The sequence below is a fragment of the Adelges cooleyi genome, unplaced genomic scaffold (genome assembly GCF_023614345.1).
Source record: "Adelges cooleyi isolate 19-005CV unplaced genomic scaffold, UGA_ACOO_1.1 ACOO_flye_CR_arks_rails_tigmint_CR_PRNA_2, whole genome shotgun sequence".
NCBI lineage: Eukaryota > Metazoa > Arthropoda > Insecta > Hemiptera > Adelgidae > Adelges > Adelges cooleyi.
In genome coordinates this window covers 7,389,845-7,401,822 of record NW_026095860.1, presented here as the reverse complement: position 1 = coordinate 7,401,822, position 11,978 = coordinate 7,389,845, and the positions used below count along the sequence as shown (strand labels likewise).

The 11,978-nt window shown below is 31.1% G+C and overlaps 1 long non-coding RNA gene across 1 annotated transcript in view; it reads right to left on the bottom strand.

The window, feature by feature from the left end:
• Positions 1–4,347: 4,347 nt before the first annotated feature.
• Positions 4,348–11,978, bottom strand: part of LOC126833718 (uncharacterized) — a 34,193-nt gene continuing 26,562 nt past the window's right edge. The window contains exon 5 of the long non-coding RNA XR_007685003.1: positions 4,348–5,433. This is a non-coding gene — a long non-coding RNA (uncharacterized LOC126833718). The remainder of the gene's footprint in view (positions 5,434–11,978) is intronic.

The window sequence follows — 11,978 nt, the reverse complement described above, 5'->3', positions numbered from 1 at the left end:
TATATAATGGGAGAGGGTCAGGTAAAACTTGGAGCATTATAACCATTCCCGATATTGAAATATTATTAATAGAATATTTATTTTCATAGATTGAAAAAACATACAATGTATTTTGTATACGTTGTAAGTTTAAAGAAAAGTTTGTTTTTATACTCATTCCAAAAATTATTTCTGGATACGCTGTTGTGCGCATGGTCAGATACTCAAATTTATGTGTATTAAATACTTGCTTACTTTATTATTAAACTCATTTGGTAATTTGATTACGTACTTTATTATTAAACTCATAGTGACAATATGTTAACAATGTTATTACTATTTGGAATTTTTAATTTTCAATAAGTCGTTAGTTACTAAAAATAAAATAATGATAGTTTTTCTATTTTTTCCTAATTATTATAGATGCATTAGCTCATAAAATCAGACCATTAACCATGTTTGTGAAAGACCACTACAATAAATAAATATAATTTTTAAAAAAAGTCAGTACAGTGGACATAAGGGATAGTGGGGATGGAGTACATTGGTTAGGTTAGGACTTAGGTTTCCAAAAATTCCGCCTCTTTTGAAGGAAAGGGGTTATGATATTTTGTTTGTTTGTGAACACATATTGGTAACACTAGGTCTAAAGAATATTACATGCAGATTTGGAGATAATTCGACAATTTTTCAAAAAAGTTATAGCGCGCCGCATTATGAAGTCGAAAAATATGTAAATTTGTTGGGTGTATTTCTAACTTTTTAAATTTTTGGTCTAATAAAGGATCTTCTAAGTACAATTTTTGATCTGTAGATTTGCTACGTGACGAGTAGGTCCAGCGGGTCAACAGATATCGTGGGTCCAGACACAAAAAAATAATAAAAAAACCCATCATCGTTAAAACAATACCTTCTTAACTACGCATCATTAGAGCTAAAACTTAAATGGCAACTACTAAAAATTGTAAAGTAATGCAATAATGTAAAATTGTTCAAAATGATTATTTTCTCGACTGATTTTTATTACTATTTGTCTATAAAATGAACTTAAATTTCTCTAAAAAGAGACGAGAGTACTTTCAAATGGTTGTTTTTTCAAACACTAAAAAAGTGAATTTTATTTGTAATTAAATGTTAATTCATTAGGTAGACAAATGTGGGTAATTAAAAGGCCATGTATACGAAGTATTTTATAAAATAATATTGGTCGGTATCCAAATATACGTTAACATAATCAAGTGAGTTCTTCGAAGATCTCAAGAAAATAAATGGAACCTTTTTATTTTACACTACAGTAACGGTAGATATTAGTCACCCGTTGATCTATTTTGTTGTTGTAAAAGTTGATATACAAAGTATGGCGGGAGAGCCTCTCTATTGTCAATACAATTATTTTCGAATAGGTAGTCCCAAAAGATAATTGCAAGTGTTTGGGTAATGACGCTCATAGGAGAGGGGTTAGGTATCATACCCACTTCTCCCTCAAAATGACCATCAATCAGGGTTGGACTAGTTCTATAGCACCGAGCACGGCCCGGGCAAAATAATTTCGAACGGCCTCAATGTAACTTTATAAGTAGGTACCTAATCAAATGTTTGTTAACTGAAAATGTATCTTCGTAACTCAAAAAATAATATATACATAGGTACATTTGAATATTTTCAGATTTAATGTTATACCTTAAATAAATCAAGTTTGCGCATAATATAATAATTAGTAAGTCAATAACCTATTTATTTTATTTTTAACCAAAAAAATTTAATAATTAATATCTAAATACATCATAGAAAATAATTAAACTTAAATTTTACAAAAGATAACATAAATTAATTTTTATCCAGTACTTGGCTTCTTTAAATATAAATATATTTAAAAAAAAAAAGGAAAAACCTAAAAAAATGTATGTGTATTTATTAATTTTATACTACTAATATACTTTTCAATACTGACTTTTGTTGAACAACTTCATTAGTTATGTCTTCAAATGAAAGAGATTCTAAAATGTCTTTGTTTAGATACATCAGCATCCAAGCATTCAAATTATCCATCATCAAACGATTTCTTAATCGAGTTTTAATAAATGTTTAAGTTGAAAACTTCTTTCACATCCAATTTGAGTACAAGACAATGTTAGTACGTATTTATATGCAGTAAATAAATTATTATATGCTGAAACGTATAGTCTATACTTAAATAAGACATTATAACAGCATAATAAGCAATTCAAACATCGTTTTTTTTCTTTGCATTGTTCTATTTTTTGTTGCTGGTTTTCATTAATCAAAGTTATTTCTCCTTCTTCTTCGTCATCTTCATTGTCTTCTTCCTGCACTAAATACGTCTCTGGCAATTTTAATTTCAATTTTTCCCATTTGGAAGCAAACTCTTTAAGTTCATCTTTTAACACAGTATTTTCAAATCCAAGTAGTTTTGATAATTTTACAAAAGCAGTAACTGGTAATTCTTTTAAAAAATTCCTTGGATCAAGACATGCAAAATCAGCACTTAATCTAAGTGGTCTTATTTAACCAAAATTACAGCGGCCCACCGGGGAATGCCCCGGTGCCCCGGTGGCCTAGTCCAACCTTGCCACCAATCCCGAAGTAGGGATATACAAGAATTTAAAAATCATGTAACTATAAAATAAAACAAATTTTTTATTACGATATTATTCTTTCTTGTGGTTCTTTATTTATTATTCTTCTCACAAGTAACAATATCTATATTATAGATATGTAGGCAATGCCATTGAGAATAATTATTAATGTGTAATGTTATAAGTAACGGATGAACAATATTGATCAAACAAAAAAATAATTGATGAGCCTTGAAATGACTATTGTCATAAATCATAGTATTAATAATATGGCTGTGTACCTAATCATTGCTGAAAATTTCAATTAAAAACTTAACAATAGGTACAATAGTTACAGCATTTATATTAAGATGAAAAATCAAGCTCTAACATAATAAAAACACATGATATTATTTATTGTGTGTGTACTTACTTGGGACTTAAGAACATTTGTTGGTTTTAAAGCCGACTACGAATCTGGCATACTTGAAAAATACTCAAGTGAAGGCTGAAGCGGTTATATAATGATTAGACTGAATACCATCCGCCTTAATTCACATGCGTGGTCATCGATACATCGTTCGGTTGTGCTAATTATAATAAAACTTAATCTACTTGACGGTCAAACAAAAATGGTATGTCATTTCAGGTAATTTGACTCTTATAGCAATTTTATATTGTGTAGATGTAGATATATTCCAGGCTCCAGCAAACCCACTTAAGCATGTAGCGATTTTAAACTATGTGAATTTAGCAATCCTAAATGAGAAATTTGAATATTAGTATTTTTGTTTTTAGTATACATGTAATTTAAGAACGAATAGAAAATATGTATCATCTGGAATAATAAATACAATAGCACGTTCACGGGTCTCCTGCCTAAATCGAACATTAACATTTTTTGTTTATTAAATTGTTTTATTTTACAGCAGCTGTTATGTATTATAGTAATAGGGTGATAGTACCCCGTACTCGTGTTAATAAGAAACTTTGTTTAAAACGTATTGGTTATACTATCAGGAGACTAATGGAATTCATAAATCTAAAACATAACTCATTCAAGATAAAAAGGTATTTAATAAGTTCATACTCTTCATAATGTTTTCACCACTGTTTGCTGTTACTTATCCACAACTCTTGATGGACTTATGACAGAGTCGGTCGAATAACTTTTGATCTGTAGAACGGTGTAAGATATAAGAGAATCACCTTGTTGTATACTATAATAGAAAAAATAATAATAGAATTTAATGAACAATTTTCTACACGCAGTAGGAGTTTCAAAGAGCACATCGAAGGTCAATGAAGATAAAGTAGGTATCCACAAATGGAATAGAATAACACATAGACCGAGTTAGGCTTTCATATTTTATTTTACAAGTGTAAGGCGCCGACAGTTATGGAATCTTACAAGTTACAATAGAAGAAAGAAATATATTTATATGTACACATTAAGTATGTTTACATTGTAGTTAAGGAACTGCTAGAGGGATCTAGCCTAATGCAAAAACAATCAGTATGTTATATACAGTATACTACAATAGAAACGCCTTTATGAATTAATTCATAGTTATTTTTTGGGATTTAACAGAGAGCACAAGAAAAACAATATGTTATTACATTATTATTTATCAAGTCATAAGTAATATAATATTAACTAATTACTATATTAGGTTATAATTATATTAGTTAATATTATTATGTTTACGATTAACAACGTCGTTTGTCTTTTATCACTTCCAGAAACGATCGAGTTTTAAAAATAAATATACTTAGACCAGACGACGATTAATGATGTTGCCGAGTGATTTGTGTCGGCTTTAGAACAATTTCGGTGAACTTGACCCCTGCCATCGGTGCACAGTTGAGCGTTTGTTTTTACTTTTCAAATCGTTTTCGTGCCAAACACTAAGTTAACTGTACGGCGTAACACGTTTTTTTTAAAGGCAATGTCGGTCGTCAGCACAAGATAATAATATTATGATGATCATTCGGTCATTCACCTGTTTTTCATAATAAAATAGAGGATAATGATTGGCAGCTATCCGGTCTATGTGAAAAATAATTTTCTTGAAATACCATAAACAACTAACACAACTAACTGACCATATTAAGACCATTTTTATTAAAATTATTCAACTTTATAGTAGACTTAACAGCTGTTAACAATTAACCCAAGTCCCGATTCGTGTTTTTAAGCTAAATGAGATATGCCCAAGTCTACAATATCTTCTATAACATTTTTTTTCTTTCTCCTTCGAAATTGTATTTTGATAAGTAACGTTTGTGTTTCTTTGCCACACGCTAACCGCTTACGGTGTATGGTTTTTTATTGACTTAACGTCTGTGCCAATTGAATAATTTCCTCGAAGAATGGTCAAAATGGTTTTCTCATCAACGCTACAGCTGGTCTTCGCCTGTAAGGCCGGCACGTGATCACAGATAGTCGGCTAATTAATAAGCGATTTTGCGGTCGTATACCTTCGGAATAATTTCAGTAAGAGAAGTAATGCTGGTCAAAGCCTTGGCACCTTTAGCAGTGTCGAGCACTTCAAAGGAAGAACGTAGGTGAATATACATTCGTTATTGATATAGTCACAGTAATGAAATTAGTTAGGTGACTCGAGACAATAGACACGCGTTTTAAGCGTTTTTTTTTAGATTTTAGTATGTGAAATTATTATTATATTATCGTATCCTCGTTCGTTTTTAAGCAATAAAGTACAGTTTGTAAACAGTAGACATCTTGTAAGAGTACTCTGAAAGAAATGACGGGTTTAACGATGGCGCGGCCCCTGTAGATAGATTATCAAGTGGGAACACGTTGAAGATCGCGTTCTCAGCTTAAACTCTTTGTAGGCTATCGCCAGGCCACCACCTGTTAAGTAAAAAAAAAAATAAAAAAAAAATACATCAATGATTCAGTATTCAAACATTAACTTTCATGCGCTCGCGCCTCCTAAAGTTACACTGCCGCTCGCGTGGACGGCAATTTGGCCGTCCTTATTTTTTTATCATTTTCGTGAGTTATTCTTTATTAAAGTGGATGTTTCGAAATATTTAAACTCAATTACCTCTGACACAACATTGGAACATAAAAAATGTTGACCAAAAATGTTTATTTAAAAAATAATAGAAATATCCTTCATTCGCTCGCGTGGACGGCAAATTGGCCGTCCTTTTATATTTTCGAGAAAAATTGTCTTTAGAGCACCGAGGGAGTGGTAAAAGGTTCTTGTAATTTCTATTGACACTTGCCTTTCCTATATGCCTCCTTTTTCATAATATAAATCCAGATCGTAAGTATAAAAAATACAGGCAAAAATTCTCGTTTTCGCTCGCGTGGACGGCAAGTTGGCCGTCATACTGACACTGAGTTTGTGGCTATACTGAACTGCTGGGGTGGACTGGTTTTACCAAATTCGATCATATTTTATCGGAGAGATGTATAACTAGAGAATACATACCCTTCTCACCACTTCCTTGGCACTTTGGACAATAATATTTGAGAAAATGTATAAGGACGGCCAATTTGCCGTCCGCGCGAGCGCATGAAGGTTAAGCTTTTAACTTTTGGAATACATGATGACTTATGTAAAAAATAGAGTTACTACTTACTACCAGCCGTTATAGGTACTCAAACTAGAAGTAAAAAAAAATCTATAATTTTCATTGGGCTCTAAATGCATTCACATTATAATATGTGTACATTTTTGTCCACAAACCATTTGTTGATTATAATAATTACGTTTTGTAGGTAATTAGCGTTTGTGATCTTTTATATTGCGTAAAATATAGGTTATTATTATTAAAACTCATGTTTTACAAAATTATTTTTTACACTCGTGAGGTTTTATACAAAAATAAAGTGCTATACTTTTCATAGGTTGAAGTCTGAAAATATCATACACAGTACATTGAAAGATCTGTCATCGTAAAAACAACTGCGTATTTTGTACCAGCTTTCATGTTGTGATTTTCATGTGGTTAATAGAGTTTAGCGCAATTGATTATGATTCATGCAATCACTTTTACAACATCAAGTTTTAGAATTAACCCAAATCCATTCTAGGTTGTATATCTCAAATTTATCTCGAGTGATCATCATTGGCGGATCCGTTGACTGTAAATGTGAATTGGAAACGATACCTAATTTACAGTTTACGATAAAGAAAGACACGTGTGTTGAAATCATTATTGTATGTACTGTGTATATCAAAGCGAGTGATTTAAATTTTCCACTCGACGGATTTGTCAGTACGTTCATAAGGTTTCACACGTGTAACTTACACATTATGAATACACTATTTATTATTATTGTTTAGGCTTACCTATAGCTGTTATTAGCTTTCGAGTAGAAGACAATAATCACTGATCCGGTATGCGTTCTATGGTTAAATGAGTATTTTAAAAGTTTCGGCTATACATGATCTATGCGATAGTCTTTTTTCCAAATCCTTTATCTTCCTGACGTCTGACAAGCAAATTTTACATATTATTGTACTATATAATGTCGTCGGCCATCTCCGCCAACGCCTCTGTTATTTCTCTCCATTGTTCCTGCGATTAGTGTCACTGTATTTGCTATAATTTGTGTCCTTTTGTCGTCGAGTGTAAACCGTTTTGAATACAAAATGAGCCCGACGGCCGTCATGCTCGCCGCAGGACTAAGGTAGGGCGTGCGATACCCTATCTCGCCTATCTTTGGGACGACAGCGATGTCTATCGTACTCTGTACACAATATATTATAAATGAATTCATTAATTAAAATGTTAAATAAATAAACGTTTTTTTAACTGATTCCAAAGTTAAAAGCCAATAGCAATTATACAGTATTCGTAGTGCGTTGATAGTGTTGGATGTCGGGTCGCATATTGTCGATTGACAACCGCAATTAAAACTTGTTACGTTATTGCTACAGGAGGACCTCGGAGACAAGCTAAGACTGTCACACTTGTACATAGGCCGTAAGATCAAGCTAGGATGTGTTTACCAAGCACCGATAATCTGTTGAAACTATTCAAATTAGAAAAATCCAACCTGCGAATCAGAACGTGAAATACATGATAATGTTTAAACTACAGTAATGGGACTCGACATGACCCGCCTGTAGATTATATAATTTCATATTATTTTTTTTGTCTACATATAAAACCAAAACGTAGGATTGAAAGTATATAATATATTTACACTACCATGGCAACACTCTAATCGAAAACACTCCATTTTCGATTTATTGCACCCGAAATTACCAATGTAAATTATTAACATATGTAAATAAACGATAAATAACTGTGTGCATATTATTGTATACCTATTCAATGGTGGTTATCGCTTGTCACGTTTACAGTCGAAGAATCTCGAATGCAAACATTATAATAATGGCTTTGGGCCACCCAACGCTATTTTATCGTTAGCAGCTCGACATACTTACGTTATGTGTGTACTCAAAATTAAAATGATTATCCTATGCAATTAAACCCGCATAATTTAAATAACCGTATAATTAAGATGACTTATTTCCTATTTCGAACGTTCGCTTCGGGTATCAAATTCCATATTCTTATAATTATTGTAAAAACTTTATAGAGTATCCGTCTTGGCGGCGTAGCTTTGTGCAACCAAATTAACCAACTAGACATTATAATTTTATAATGCCACGGAATTACGGGTTAAAAAGAATTAGGCGCTATATTATTCAAATGGGATGGCTATTTTTATTAACTGACGGGACAGTTGTTCAAATATTAATTTAATGTACTGAATTTGTATACAAATCGAATCTATTGAGATATTCATTATTAACCGCTTCGCCGTGCTAAAAGAAAAAGCCTAGAGACATCAAGCAGTTAATAAAAAATAAAAAATATTATAATGAGCTCAAACTTCTTGTAATGTATAATAATACAAATACGAATTGTACCTAATTTTACACAATACTTTAGCTACCTTATTTAACTGATTGATTTGTGTCAAAGGAAAACTGCAACGGACTATATTTGACTAATTAATTTAAATGATCTTTTTCTTCTTCCCAACCATTTAGGATCAACCTCCCTAGTCCTAAACCTTCTTTTTCTTCCATTCATATTCTATATATTCTGTTTTACTTGTACTAATCCTTTTATTAATCCTATGGTCTACCTAATTTAAATAATACCCGAGAAGAAAATAAATTATCATTCGAGTTTGGAAAAAAACCGTCATATTACGTTTGTTTAGATTATTTAGTACAATTTTGTATCTTTTGTCTTAAAGTTACTAAAACCATTGATTATACATATTAATATTTATAATCAATGCTAAAACGAAACCACAAACGTATTACTTATGCTAAAATATTGCTATAAGTACTATAATTTAAAAAATATTGTGTATATTGTGAAAATCAGAAATTTGTATGTTACAAAATATGTTACCCAAAAAACCTTGTACATGATAAAAATCTACCATGCATCACATTATCGTAGATTTTTTGCATGTTAACATCATTAAGAGATTTTTTTTAACAATACTGTAATTTTCTTAACAGATTTTATCGTTCTAGTAATCACATGACTGCGGCGTACATGTTGTACCTACGATTTAAATGAATGTGTTCCCCGACTTATGTTTTCGTGCTTAAGTATACCAAATAAAATATTGTGTAAGCGAGTAACGGCTACGGTCCACATCACAGTTTAAGACCGTTTTTTACATTTAAAATCTGATTTTAATGTCTAACCTCGATATTATATTGTTCACAAATCTCAACAGATTCCTGTCTGACGACTTTAATTCAGGTTGAAAATGAGACAGCCAAAAAACCGCTTTAATATGGTATTAAAACATTTTGGACAGAAATAAAATAAAAACAATTTATTATTAATGTAGTATTTTGGTCGTGTAAACAAAATCCAAACGTTTTTTGCGGATTATCTATATCGAGGACTGTGTTATTTATCTAAAACACTATGTTCAAAAAGAATTTATTTATTTTAAATTGTTTCATGCGTTCGGTATGTCATGTCGATGGGAGTGTACGATTTTTGAATACTCGACACACCGGACAGCCGGTTTACATAGAATTGTATTTCGAGGAGTTTTTATAGCACACATTCAACCGCGGTCTTTGTTTTAACAGATAGGTGTGATTCGAGTGTCAGATCATAATGGCGCGCTTAGTCTACAACAATAACGGGCATTTTATATTGATATCAAGGTCTATTATTCAACGGTTTACGATTTGTAAAAGGTTTGGGTCGAATGGGCCTCAGGAAACAACAAAATTCATACGGCTGAGAATAATTTAAAATGTAAAATAATTGAATAAAAAGTTCTGGACTGATTACAACTAAAGATTCAAGGGCATTAAAAATGTTGATATATAACTGGGTAAAGTATCATTGAGAATAAAAAAAAAAAGAACTAATATTAATCAAAATTTTAATTGTCTGTTAGAAAATGAGGTGATCAAAACCAAAAGAGTACAAATTGCTTATACTTTTAAATGTTTTATTTTATAAAAACAACACATATTTTTTAGTCGGTTTTGAAATTCAGAACTGTCACTATTTTCATTCAAGTAAAATTATATTTTTGCATAAAAAACACTGAATCGTGATAATGTTATGTTAATGTGGTGCGAAGCCGTAATCGTTAGTTTTGTTTGTGAATAGTTCCAGCTGTTGGTCTATAATCTATATAGGACGAGGGTTATCGATGTTGTCAATCGAACGTCATGCACAACACACGCAGACGAAGATCTCAAAGAGGTTCGTACCGATCGGTGTCAACGACACTATGCTATACGAAAAAAACCATTACTTATCAGTTTTACGACTCGAAATACGAATTACAAAATTAAGTCGAATACTCGTATTATGCACGAGTCACAAAGGAAAAAAGTTTTTACTATTGTTTGGAAACGCGTGAGATACTGTTGGCATAAAATATAATATTATAATATATTATAACAGTATGATAGCTAAACAACTGTATTTGATACGATGAATGCACTTGTGTAAAATTTTGAACAGGGTGTCATTAATCCCACATTTATATTAGCTGTAGCATTGATAGACTTGTATTGTTAATCCGCTGTATTATTGCTGTAATACTAAAACTGACTGCAGTACGCTGCGCTATAGATTTTGTTAAGATTTCTTAGTGTTAGTTCTGAAAAAATCAATTTTTGGACAGTTGCATTTAAGTATGTTACAAAAGTCTACATTCTCTCGAGAAAATTTAATGTTCAATTCGAAATTCCAAACCACCCTCCGACTCATAAATTCGACATCAGTTGACATTTTCGTTATGTTACTAAACAAATATTAATAAAAATAAAACAATGGACTTTCTACTTGGTATGCATTGTAATATTTCCGACGATTATAGTATACTAGCAGAGGAAACGATAAAACACGTTTTAGTTGGCGTTTAACAACTCTATACATACATATTTTGAGCGGAGATTGGTATTCATTAATATTTTACAAAGATATAAAAAAACTACAATAGAGATTACAGATTTATGGTCAAAAACAATTGTTAAATTATAATGTACTTGTTTACACACTGTTATTATGTTGTCGACGTATACCTAGCCAGAACTCGACATTATTTATATTTCCCAACTATTATTTTGATTCCAACTTGAGTTATGTCAAAATTGTACACAATATAATATTAGGTATATAGTTTACGAACATAATCATCTAAAAACGCATTTGGTATTGTAGATTTTATGTTTAAAAAGGGAATTTAAAATAATTTTGTGTGTTGTTAAACATAATTGTTTAGCGGCTCTACTTTAGCCTTTACTGTAATATAATTATGGTACGTGTAATGCATATTTAAAAACAAATAATTAAAATATATGAACATCCCCAGTTCCTTAGGAAATAAATTAAAACTGTTATAGTCTAAGAATTGAAGATGAGTAAGCAAGTGGATGTTTATGAGTTATTTACGGATAAATCAAACTTTATGACACTTTATGTCTTTATATTTTCACGAAATGGTTTATTAAAATAAATAAATGTCGATGTGACATAATTATCGTAGGTAATCTACTTAAATCCAGAACCTTACCATTTATGAAAAGAGTTTACTCTTGAAGGCCCTGCCCCAAGTCTCAACATTTTTAGCAATACTCATTACAAGAGGTAAAATAAATTTAATCTCACGGGTTTGATGAGCAAACAATGAAAAATGTGAATTATTTAACAAAATAAAAATTAAGCTATATTGACCAATGTTCAGTAAAATTATAAAGAAAACATGGTCGACTAAATTTAGATGATATAGTTAATTTAATTTCAATTTGTATTTTTTTTAAATAAATCGATATATATATGTATATATATATTGAGTACTATGTTATGAGCTTCGTGAATCACGATTTCGCGCAATCATGATTCTTAGCCTTGAGCCATCAATAG